The following is a 13,315-nucleotide window of genomic DNA, read 5'->3' as shown; positions in this document are numbered from 1 at the left end:
TAAATAGCCTTATTAAATAGGCTTATTTTAGCAACTTAGACTTATTAAATCGACTTATTAAATAGACATTTAAGCAACTTAGGCTCATTAAATAGGCTTATGAAATATGCTTATTTCTGCAACTTAGACTTATTAGATAGGCCTATTAAATAGGCTTATTTTAGCAACTTAGGCTTATTAGATATGCTTATTTCAGCAACTTAGGCGTATTAAATAGCATTATTAAATAGGTTTATTTCTGCAACTTAGACTTATTAAATAGCCTTATTGAATAGGCTTATTTCAGCAACTTAGGCTTATTAAATAGGCTTATTTCAGCAACTTAAGCTTATGAAATAGGCTTTTCAGCAAATTATGCTTATTAAATAGGCTTATTTCAGCAACTTAGACTTATTAAATAGGCCTATTAAATAGGCTTATTAAATAGACTGATTAAATAGGCTCATTAAATACTCATTAAATAGGCTTATTAAATAGGCTTATTAAATAGACTTATTAAATAGGCTCAATAAATAGGCTTATTAAATAGGCTTATTAAATAGGCTTATTAAATAGGCTCAATAAATAGGCTTATTAAATAGGCTTATTTAATAGGCTCATTAAATAGGCTTATTAAAAAGGCTTATTAAATATGCGTATTAAATAGGCTTATTAAATAGACTTATTAAATAGCCTCATTAAATAGGCTTATTTGAGCAAAGTAGGCTTTTTAAATAGGTTTATTTCAGCAACTTAGACTTATTAAATAGCCTTATTAAATAGGCTTACTTCAGCAACTTAGGCTTATTAAATAGGCTTATTTCAGCAACTTATGCTTATTAAATAGCCTTATTAAACAGGTTTATTTCAGCAACTTAGGCTTATTAAGTAGCATTTTTAAATAGGTTTATTTCAGCAACTTAGAATTATTAAATATACCTTTTTAAATAGGCTTAGTTCAGAAACTTCGGCTTATTAAATAGGCTTATTTCAGCAACTTAGACTTATTAAATAGCCTTATTAAATAGGCTTATTTTAGCAACTTAGACTTATTAAATCGACTTATTAAATAGACATTTAAGCAACTTAGGCTCATTAAATAGGCTTATGAAATATGCTTATTTCTGCAACTTAGACTTATTAGATATGCTTATTAAATAGGCTTATTTCAGCAACTTGAGCTTATTAAATAGGCTTATTTCAGCAACTTGTGCTGATTAAATAGGCTCATTTCAGCAACTTAGACTTATTAAATAGCCTTATTTCAGCAACTTAGACTTATTAAATAGGTTTATTTCAGCAACTTATGCTCATTAAATATACTTATTTCAGCAACATAGGCTTATTAAATAGGCTTATTTCAGCAACTTAGGCTTATTAAATAGGCTTATTTCAGCAACTTATGCTTATTAAATAGCCTTAATAAACAGGTTTATTTAAGCAATTTAGGCTTATTAAATAGCATTTTTAAATAGGTTTATTTCAGCAACTTAGACTTATTAAATATACCTTTTTATATAGGCTTAGTTCAGCAATGTAGGCTTATTAAATAGGCTTATTTCAGCAACTTATGCTTATTAAATAGCCTTATTAATCAGGTTTATTTCAGCAACTTAGGCGTATTAAATAGCATTTTAAATAGGTTTATTTCAGCAACTTAGATGTATTAAATAGACCTTTTTAAATAGGCTTAGTTCAGAAACTTAGGCTTATTAAATAGGCTTATTTCAGCAACTTAGGCTCATTAAATAGCCTCATTAAATAGGCTTATTTCAGCAACTTAGGCTTATTAAATAGCCTTATTAAATAGGCTTATTTTAGCAACTTAGACTTATTAAATCGACTTATTAAATAGACATTTCAGCAACTTAGGCTCATTAAATAGGCTTATGAAATATGCTTATTTCTGCAACTTTGACTTATTAGATAGGCCTATTAAATAGGCTTATTTCAGCAACTTAGGCTTATTAAATAGGCTTCATCCAGCAAATTAGGCTTATTAAATAGGCTTATTTCAGCAACTTAGACTTATTAAATAGCCTTATTTCAGCAAATTACGCTTATTAAATAGGCTCATTTCAGCAACTTAGGCTTATTAAATAGCCTTATTAAATAGGCTTATTTCAGCAACTTGAGCTTATTAAATAGGCTTATTTCAGCAACTTGTGCTGATTAAATAGGCTCATTTCAGCAACTTAGACTTATTAAATAGCCTTATTTCAGCAACTTAGACTTATTAAATAGGTTTATTTCAGCAACTTATGCTCATTAAATATACTTATTTAAGCAACATAGGCTTATTAAATAGGCTTATTTCAGCAACTTAGACTTATTAAATAGGTTTATTTCAGCAACTTATGCTCATTAAATATACTTATTTCAGCAACGTAGGCTTATTAAATAGGCTTTTTTCAGCAACTTAGGCTTATTAAATAGCCTTATTTCAGCAACTTAGACTTATTAAATAGGCTTATTTCAGCAACTTAGGCTTATTAAATAGGCTTATTCAGCAACGTAGGCTTATTAAATAGGCTTATTAAATAGGCTTATTAAATAGGCGTATTAAATAGGCTTATTAAATAGACTTATTAAATAGTCTCATTAAATAGGCTTATTTTAGCAACTTAGGCTTATTAAATAGGTTTATTTCAGCAACTTAGACTTATTAAATAGCCTTATTAAATAGGCTTATTTCAGCAGCTTAGGCTTATTAAATAGGCTTATTTCAGCAACTTATGCTTATTAAATAGCCTTATTAAACAGGTTTATTTCAGCAATTTAGGCTTATTAAATAGCATTTTTAAATAGGTTTATTTCAGCAACTTAGACTTATTAAATAGACTTTTTTTAAAATAGGCTTAGTTCAGCAACGTGGGCTTATTAAATAGGCTTATTTCAGCAACTTATGCTTATTAAATAGCCTTATTAATCAGGTTTATTTCAGCAACTTAGGCGTATTAAATAGCATTTTTTAAATAGGGTTATTTCAGCAACTTAGACTTATTAAATGGACCTTTTTAAATAGGCTTAGTTCAGAAACTTAGGCTTATAAAATAGGCTTATTTAAGCAACTTAGGCTCATTAAATAGCCTCATTAAATAGGCTTATTTCAGCAACTTAGGTTTATTAAATAGCCTTATTAAATAGGCTTATTTTAGCAACTTAGACTTATTAAATCGACTAGTTAAATAGACATTTCAGCAACTTAGGCTCATTAAATAGGCTTATGAAATATGCTTATTTCTGAAACTTAGACTTATTAGATAGGCCTATTAAATAGGCTTATTTCAGCAACTTAGGCTTATTAAATAGGCTTATTTCAGCAACTTAGGCTTATTAAATAGGCTTATTTCAGCAACTTAGGCTTATTAAATAGCTTATTAAATAGACTTATTTCAGCAACTTAGGCTTATTAAATAGGCTTATTTCAGCAACTTAGGCTTATTAAATAGGCTTATTTCAGCAACTTAGACTTATTAAATAGCCTTATTTCAGCAATTTATGCTTATTAAATAGGCTTATTTCAGCAACTTAGGCTTATTAAATAGCTTATTAAATAGGCTTATTTCAGCAACTTGGGCTTATTAAATAGGCTTATTTCAGCAACTTAGGCTTAATAAAAATAGGCTTATTCAGCAACTTAGGCTTATTAAATAGGCTTATTAAATAGACTTACTTCAGCAACTTAGGCTTATTAAATAGGCTTATTCAGCAACTTAGGCTTATTAAATAGGCTCATTAAATACTTATTACATAGGCTTATTAAACAGGCTTATTAAATAGACTTATTAAATAGGCTCAATAAATAGGCTTATTTCAGCAACTTAGGCTCATTAAATAGCCTTATTAAATAGGCTTATTTTAGCAACTTAGGCTTATTAAATAGCCTTATTAAATAGGCTTATTTTAGCAACTTAGACTTATTAAATCGACTTATTAAATAGACATTTAAGCAACTTAGGCTCATTAAATAGGCTTATGAAATATGCTTATTTCTGCAACTTAGACTTATTAGATAGGCCTATTAAATAGGCTTATTTTAGCAACTTAGGCTTATTAGATATGCTTATTTCAGCAACTTAGGCGTATTAAATAGCATTATTAAATAGGTTTATTTCTGCAACTTAGACTTATTAAATAGCCTTATTAAATAGGCTTATTTCAGCAACTTAGGCTTATTAAATAGGCTTATTTCAGCAACTTAAGCTTATGAAATAGGCTTTTCAGCAAATTATGCTTATTAAATAGGCTTATTTCAGCAACTTAGACTTATTAAATAGGCCTATTAAATAGGCTTATTAAATAGACTGATTAAATAGGCTCATTAAATACTCATTAAATAGGCTTATTAAATAGGCTTATTAAATAGACTTATTAAATAGGCTCAATAAATAGGCTTATTAAATAGGCTTATTAAATAGGCTTATTAAATAGGCTCAATAAATAGGCTTATTAAATAGGCTTATTTAATAGGCTCATTAAATAGGCTTATTAAAAAGGCTTATTAAATATGCGTATTAAATAGGCTTATTAAATAGACTTATTAAATAGCCTCATTAAATAGGCTTATTTGAGCAAAGTAGGCTTTTTAAATAGGTTTATTTCAGCAACTTAGACTTATTAAATAGCCTTATTAAATAGGCTTACTTCAGCAACTTAGGCTTATTAAATAGGCTTATTTCAGCAACTTATGCTTATTAAATAGCCTTATTAAATAGGTTTATTTCAGCAACTTAGGCTTATTAAGTAGCATTTTTAAATAGGTTTATTTCAGCAACTTAGAATTATTAAATATACCTTTTTAAATAGGCTTAGTTCAGAAACTTCGGCTTATTAAATAGGCTTATTTCAGCAACTTAGACTTATTAAATAGCCTTATTAAATAGGCTTATTTTAGCAACTTAGACTTATTAAATCGACTTATTAAATAGACATTTAAGCAACTTAGGCTCATTAAATAGGCTTATGAAATATGCTTATTTCTGCAACTTAGACTTATTAGATATGCTTATTAAATAGGCTTATTTCAGCAACTTGAGCTTATTAAATAGGCTTATTTCAGCAACTTGTGCTGATTAAATAGGCTCATTTCAGCAACTTAGACTTATTAAATAGCCTTATTTCAGCAACTTAGACTTATTAAATAGGTTTATTTCAGCAACTTATGCTCATTAAATATACTTATTTCAGCAACATAGGCTTATTAAATAGGCTTATTTCAGCAACTTAGACTTATTAAATAGGTTTATTTCAGCAACACATGCTCATTAAATATACTTATTTCAGCAACATAGGCTTATTAAATAGGCTTTTTTCAGCAACTTAGGCTTATTAAATAGCCTTATTTCAGCAACTTAGACTTATTAAATAGGCTTATTTCAGCAACTTATGCTTATTAAATAGGCTTATTCAGCAACGTAGGCATATTAAATAGGCTTATTAAATAGGCTTATTAAATAGGCGTATTAAATAGGCTTATTAAATAGATTTATTAAATAGTATCATTAAATAGGCTTATTTTAGCTACTTAGGCTTATTAAATAGGTTTATTTCAGCAACTTAGACTTATTAAATAGCCTTATTAAATAGGCTTATTTCAGCAGCTTAGGCTTATTAAATAGGCTTATTTCAGCAACTTATGCTTATTAAATAGCCTTATTAAACAGGTTTATTTCAGCAATTTAGGCTTATTAAATAGCATTTTTAAATAGGTTTATTTCAGCAACTTAGACTTATTAAATAGACTTTTTTTTATATAGGCTTAGTTCAGCAACATAGGCTTATTAAATAGGCTTATTTCAGCAACTTATGCTTATTAAATAGCCTTATTAATCAGGTTTATTTCAGCAACTTAGGCGTATTAAATAGCATTTTTTAAATAGGTTTATTTCAGCAACTTAGACTTATTAAATAGACCTTTTTAAATAGGCTTAGTTCAGAAACTTAGGCTTATAAAATAGGCTTATTTCAGCAACTTAGGCTCATTAAATAGCCTCATTAAATAGGCTTATTTCAGCAACTTAGGTTTATTAAATAGCCTTATTAAATAGGCTTATTTTAGCAACTTAGACTTATTAAATCGACTAGTTAAATAGACATTTCAGCAACTTAGGCTCATTAAATAGGCTTATGAAATATGCTTATTTCTGAAACTTAGACTTATTAGATAGGCCTATTAAATAGGCTTATTTCAGCAACTTAGGCTTATTAAATAGGCTTATTTCAGCAACTTAGGCTTATTAAATAGGCTTATTTCAGCAACTTAGACTTATTAAATAGCCTTATTTCAGCAATTTATGCTTATTAAATAGGCTTATTTCAGCAACTTAGGCTTATTAAATAGCCTTATTAAATAGGCTTATTTCAGCAACTTGGGCTTATTAAATAGGCTTATTTCAGCAACTTAGGCTTAATAAAAATAGGCTTATTCAGCAACTTAGGCTTATTAAATAGGCTTATTAAATAGACTTATTTCAGCAACTTAGGCTTATTAAATAGGCTTATTCAGCAACTTAGGCTTATTAAATAGGCTCATTAAATTCTTATTACATAGGCTTATTAAACAGGCTTATTAAATAGACTTATTAAATAGACTCAATAAATAGGCTTATTAAATAGGCTCATTAAATCGGCTTAATAAATAGGCTTATTAAATATGTTTATTAAATAGGCTTATTAAATAGGCTTATTAAATAGACTTATTAAATAGGCTTAATAAATAGGCTTATTAAATAGGCTTAATAAATAGGCTTATTAAATGGACTTATTAAATAGCCTCATTAAATAGGCTTATTTTAGCAACTTAGGCTTATTAAATAGGCTTTTTTCAGCAACTTAGACTTATTAAATAGCCTTATTAAATAGGCTTATTTCAGCAACTTAGGCTTATTAAATAGGTTTATTTCAGCAACTTACACTTATTAAATAGCCTTATTAAACAGGTTTATTTCAGCAACTTAGGCTTATTAAATAGCATTTTTAAATAGGTTTATTTCAGCAACTTAGGCTTATTAAGTAGCATTTTTAATAGGTTTATTTCAGCAACTTAGGTTTATTAAATAGCCTTATTAAATAGGTTTATTTTAGCAAATTAGACTTATTAAATCGATTAGTTAAATAGACATTTCAGCAACTTAGGCTTATTAAATAGGCTTATTTCAGCAGCTTTTGCTTAATAAAAATAGGCTTATTCAGCAACTTAGGCTTATTAAATAGGCTTATTAAATAGACTTATTTCAGCAACTTAGGCTTATTAAATAGGCTTATTCAGCAACTTAGGCTTATTAAATAGGCTCATTAAATACTTATTACATAGGCTTATTAAACAGGCTTTTTAAATAGACTTATTAAATAGGCTCAATAAATAGGCTTATTAAATAGCCTTATTAAATAGGCTTATTAAATAGACTTATTAAATAGGCTTAATAAATAGGCTTATTAAATAGGCTTAATAAATAGGCTTATTAAATAGGCTCAATAAATAGGCTTAACAAATAGGCTCATTGAATACTCTTTAAATAGGCTTATTAAATAGATTTATTAAATAGACTTATTAAATAGGCTTATTAAATAAGCTTATTAAATAGGCTTATTAAATAGGCTTATTAAATGGACTTATTAAATAGCCTCATTAAATAGGCTTAATTTAGCAACTTAGGCTTATTAAATAGCCTCATTAAATAGACTTATTTCAGCAACTTAGGCTTATTAAATAGGCTTATTCAGCAACTTAGGCTTATTAAATAGGCTCATTAAATACTTATTACATAGGCTTATTAAACAGGCTTATTAAATAGACTTATTAAATAGGCTCAATAAATAGGCTTATTAAATAGGCTCATTAAATCGGCTTAATAAATAGGCTTATTAAATATGTTTATTAAATAGGCTTATTAAATAGGCTTATTAAATAGACTTATTAAATAGGCTTAATAAATAGGCTTATTAAATAGGCTTAATAAATAGGCTTATTAAATAGGCTCAATAAATAGGCTTAACAAATAGGCTCATTGAATACTCTTTAAATAGGCTTATTAAATAGGCTCATTAAATAGACTTATTAAATAGACTTATTAAATAGGCTTATTAAATAGGCTTATTAAATAGGCTTATTAAATAGGCTTATTAAATGGACTTATTAAATAGCCTCATTAAATAGGCTTATTTGAGCAACTTAGGCTTATTAAATAGGCTTATTAAATAGGCTTATTTCAGCAACTTAGGCTTATTAAATAGGTTTATTTCAGCAACTTACGCTTATTAAATAGCCTTAATAAACAGGTTTATTTCAGCAACTTAGGCTTATTAAATAGCCTTATTAAATAGGCTTATTTCAGCAACTTAGGCTTATTAAATAGGCTTATTTCAGCAACTTATGCTTATTAAATAGCCTTATTAAACAGGTCTATTTCAGCAACTTAGGCTTATTAAGTAGCATTTTTAAATAGGTTTATTTCAGCAACTTAGACTTACTAAATATACCTTTTTAAATAGGCTTAGTTCAGAAACTACGGCTTATTAAATAGGCTTATTTCAGCAACTTAGACTTATTAAATAGCCTTATTAAATAGGCTTATTTTAGCAACTTAGACTTATTAAATCGACTTATTAAATAGACATTTAAGCAACTTAGGCTCATTAAATAGGCTTATGAAATATGCTTATTTCTGCAACTTAGACTTATTAGATATGCTTATTAAATAGGCTTATTTCAGCAACTTGAGCTTATTAAATAGGCTTATTTCAGCAACTTGTGCTGATTAAATAGGCTCATTTCAGCAACTTAGACTTATTAAATAGCCTTATTTCAGCAACTTAGACTTATTAAATAGGTTTATTTCAGCAACTTATGCTCATTAAATATACTTATTTCAGCAACATAGGCTTATTAAATAGGCTTATTTCAGCAACTTAGTCTTATTAAATAGGTTTATTTCAGCAACTTATGCTCATTAAATATACTTATTTCAGCAACATAGGCTTATTAAATAGGCTTTTTTCAGCAACTTAGGCTTATTAAATAGCCTTATTTCAGCAACTTAGACTTATTAAATAGGCTTATTTCAGCAACTTATACTTATTAAATAGGCTTATTCAGCAACGTAGGCATATTAAATAGGCTTATTAAATAGGCTTATTAAATAGGCGTATTAAATAGGCTTATTAAATAGATTTATTAAATAGTATCATTAAATAGGCTTATTTTAGCTACTTAGGCTTATTAAATAGGTTTATTTCAGCAACTTAGACTTATTAAATAGCCTTATTAAATAGGCTTATTTCAGCAGCTTAGGCTTATTAAATAGGCTTATTTCAGCAACTTATGCTTATTAAATAGCCTTATTAAACAGGTTTATTTCAGCAATTTAGGCTTATTAAATAGCATTTTTAAATAGGTTTATTTCAGCAACTTAGACTTATTAAATAGACTTTTTTTATATAGGCTTAGTTCAGCAACATAGGCTTATTAAATAGGCTTATTTCAGCAACTTATGCTTATTAAATAGCCTTATTAATCAGGTTTATTTCAGCAACTTAGGCGTATTAAATAGCATTTTTTAAATAGGTTTATTTCAGCAACTTAGACTTATTAAATAGACCTTTTTAAATAGGCTTAGTTCAGAAACTTAGGCTTATAAAATAGGCTTATTTCAGCAACTTAGGCTCATTAAATAGCCTCATTAAATAGGCTTATTTCAGCAACTTAGGTTTATTAAATAGCCTTATTAAATAGGCTTATTTTAGCAACTTAGACTTATTAAATCGACTAGTTAAATAGACATTTCAGCAACTTAGGCTCATTAAATAGGCTTATGAAATATGCTTATTTCTGAAACTTAAACTTATTAGATAGGCCTATTAAATAGGCTTATTTCAGCAACTTAGGCTTATTAAATAGGCTTATTTCAGCAACTTAGGCTTATTAAATAGGCTTATTTCAGCAACTTAGACTTATTAAATAGCCTTATTTCAGCAATTTATGCTTATTAAATAGGCTTATTTCAGCAACTTAGGCTTATTAAATAGCCTTATTAAATAGGCTTATTTCAGCAACTTGGGCTTATTAAATAGGCTTATTTCAGCAACTTAGGCTTAATAAAAATAGGCTTATTCAGCAACTTAGGCTTATTAAATAGGCTTATTAAATAGACTTATTTCAGCAACTTAGGCTTATTAAATAGGCTTATTCAGCAACTTAGGCTTATTAAATAGGCTCATTAAATACTTATTACATAGGCTTATTAAACAGGCTTATTAAATAGACTTATTAAATAGGCTCAATAAATAGGCTTATTAAATAGGCTCATTAAATCGGCTTAATAAATAGGCTTATTAAATATGTTTATTAAATAGGCTTATTAAATAGGCTTATTAAATAGACTTATTAAATAGGCTTAATAAATAGGCTTATTAAATGGACTTATTAAATAGCCTCATTAAATAGGCTTATTTTAGCAACTTAGGCTTATTAAATAGGCTTTTTTCAGCAACTTAGACTTATTAAATAGCCTTATTAAATAGGCTTATTTCAGCAACTTAGGCTTATTAAATAGGTTTATTTCAGCAACTTACACTTATTAAATAGCCTTATTAAACAGGTTTATTTCAGCAACTTAGGCTTATTAAATAGCATTTTTAAATAGGTTTATTTCAGCAACTTAGGCTTATTAAGTAGCATTTTTTAATAGGTTTATTTCAGCAACTTAGGTTTATTAAATAGCCTTATTAAATAGGTTTATTTTAGCAAATTAGACTTATTAAATCGATTAGTTAAATAGACATTTCAGCAACTTAGGCTTATTAAATAGGCTTATTTCAGCAGCTTTTGCTTAATAAAAATAGGCTTATTCAGCAACTTAGGCTTATTAAATAGGCTTATTAAATAGACTTATTTCAGCAACTTAGGCTTATTAAATAGGCTTATTCAGCAACTTAGGCTTATTAAATAGGCTCATTAAATACTTATTACATAGGCTTATTAAACAGGCTTATTAAATAGACTTATTAAATAGGCTCAATAAATAGGCTTATTAAATAGGCTTATTAAATAGGCTTATTAAATAGACTTATTAAATAGGCTTAATAAATAGGCTTATTAAATAGGCTTAATAAATAGGCTTATTAAATAGGCTCAATAAATAGGCTTAACAAATAGGCTCATTGAATACTCTTTAAATAGGCTTATTAAATAGACTTATTAAATAGACTTATTAAATAGGCTTATTAAATAAGCTTATTAAATAGGCTTATTAAATAGGCTTATTAAATGGACTTATTAAATAGCCTCATTAAATAGGCTTAATTTAGCAACTTAGGCTTATTAAATAGCCTAATTAAATAGACTTATTTCAGCAACTTAGGCTTATTAAATAGGCTTATTCAGCAACTTAGGCTTATTAAATAGGCTCATTAAATACTTATTACATAGGCTTATTAAACAGGCTTATTAAATAGACTTATTAAATAGGCTCAATAAATAGGCTTATTAAATAGGCTCATTAAATCGGCTTAATAAATAGGCTTATTAAATATGTTTATTAAATAGGCTTATTAAATAGGCTTATTAAATAGATTTATTAAATAGGCTTAATAAATAGGCTTATTAAATAGGCTTAATAAATAGGCTTATTAAATAGGCTCAATAAATAGGCTTAACAAATAGGCTCATTGAATACTCTTTAAATAGGCGTATTAAATAGACTTATTAAATAGACTTATTAAATAGGCTTATTAAATAGGCTTATTAAATAGGCTTATTAAATAGGCTTATTAAATGGACTTATTAAATAGCCTCATTAAATAGGCTTATTTTAGCAACTTAGGCTTATTAAATAGGCTTATTAAATATGCTTATTTCAGCAACTTAGGCTTATTAAATAGGTTTATTTCAGCAACTTACGCTTATTAAATAGCCTTAATAAACAGGTTTATTTCAGCAACTTAGGCGTATTAAATAGCCTTATTAAATAGGCTTATTTCAGCAACTTAGGCTTATTAAATAGGCTTATTTCAGCAACTTATGCTTATTAAATAGCCTTATTAAACAGGTCTATTTCAGCAACTTAGGCTTATTAAGTAGCATTTTTAAATAGGTTTATTTCAGCAACTTAGACTTATTAAATAGACCTTTTTAAATAGGCTTAGTTCAGAAACTACGGCTTATTAAATAGGCTTATTTCAGCAACTTAGGCTCATTAAATAGCCTTATTAAATAGACTTATTTCAGCCACTTAGGCTTATTAAATAGCCTTATTAAATAGGCTTATTTTAGCAACTTAGACTTATTAAATCGACTTATTAAATAGACATTTCAGCAACTTAGGCTCATTAAATAGGCTTATGAAATATGCTTATTTCTGCAACTTAGACTTATTAGATAGGCCTATTAAATAGGCTTATTTTAGCAACTTAGACTTATTAAATATGCTTATTTCAGCAACTTAGGCGTATTAAATAGCATTATTAAATAGGTTTATTTCTGCAACTTAGACTTATTAAATAGCCTTATTAAATAGGCTTATTTCAGCAACTTAGGCTTATTAAATAGGCTTATTTCAGCAACTTATGCTTATTAGATAGCCTTATTAAACAGGTTTATTTAAGCAATTTAGGCTTATTAAATAGCATTTTAAAATAGGTTTATTTCAGCAACTTAGACTTATTAAATAGACCTTTTTATATAGGCTTAGTTCAGCAACGTAGGCTTATTAAATAGGCTTATTTCAGCAACTTATGCTTATTAAATAGCCTTATTAATCAGGTTTATTTCAGCAACTTAGGCGTATTAAATAGCATTTTTAAATAGGTTTATTTCAGCAACTTAGACTTATTAAATATACCTTTTTAAATAGGCTTAGTTCAGAAACTTAGGCTTATTAAATAGGCTTATTTCAGCAACTTAGGCTCATTAAATAGCCTCATTAAATAGGCTTATTTCAGCAACTTAGACTTATTAGATAGGCCTATTAAATAGGCTTATTTCAGCAACTTAGGCTTATTAAATAGGTTTATTTCAGCAACTTAGACTTATTAAATAGGCTTATTTCAGCAACTTAAGCTTTTTAAATAGGCTCATTTCAGCAACTTAGGTTTATTAAATAGCCTTAGTTCAGCAACTTAGACTTATTAAATAGGCTTATTCAGCAACTTAGGCTTATTAAATAGCCTTATTAAATAGGCTTATTTCAGCAACTTAGGCTTATTAAATAGGCTTATTTCAGCAACTTAGACTTATTAAAAAGGCTTATTTCAGCAACTTAGGCTTATGAAATAGGCTTTTCAGCAACTTAGGCTTATTAAATAGGCTTATTTCAGCAACTTAGACTTATTAAATAGG

The sequence above is a fragment of the Petromyzon marinus genome, unplaced genomic scaffold (genome assembly GCF_048934315.1).
Source record: "Petromyzon marinus isolate PM22_M1 ecotype Great Lakes invasive population unplaced genomic scaffold, UKy_Petmar_22M1.pri1.0 PM_G_Scaffold_33, whole genome shotgun sequence".
Classification (NCBI taxonomy): domain Eukaryota; kingdom Metazoa; phylum Chordata; class Hyperoartia; order Petromyzontiformes; family Petromyzontidae; genus Petromyzon; species Petromyzon marinus.
Note: the sequence above shows the minus strand (reverse complement) of the source record.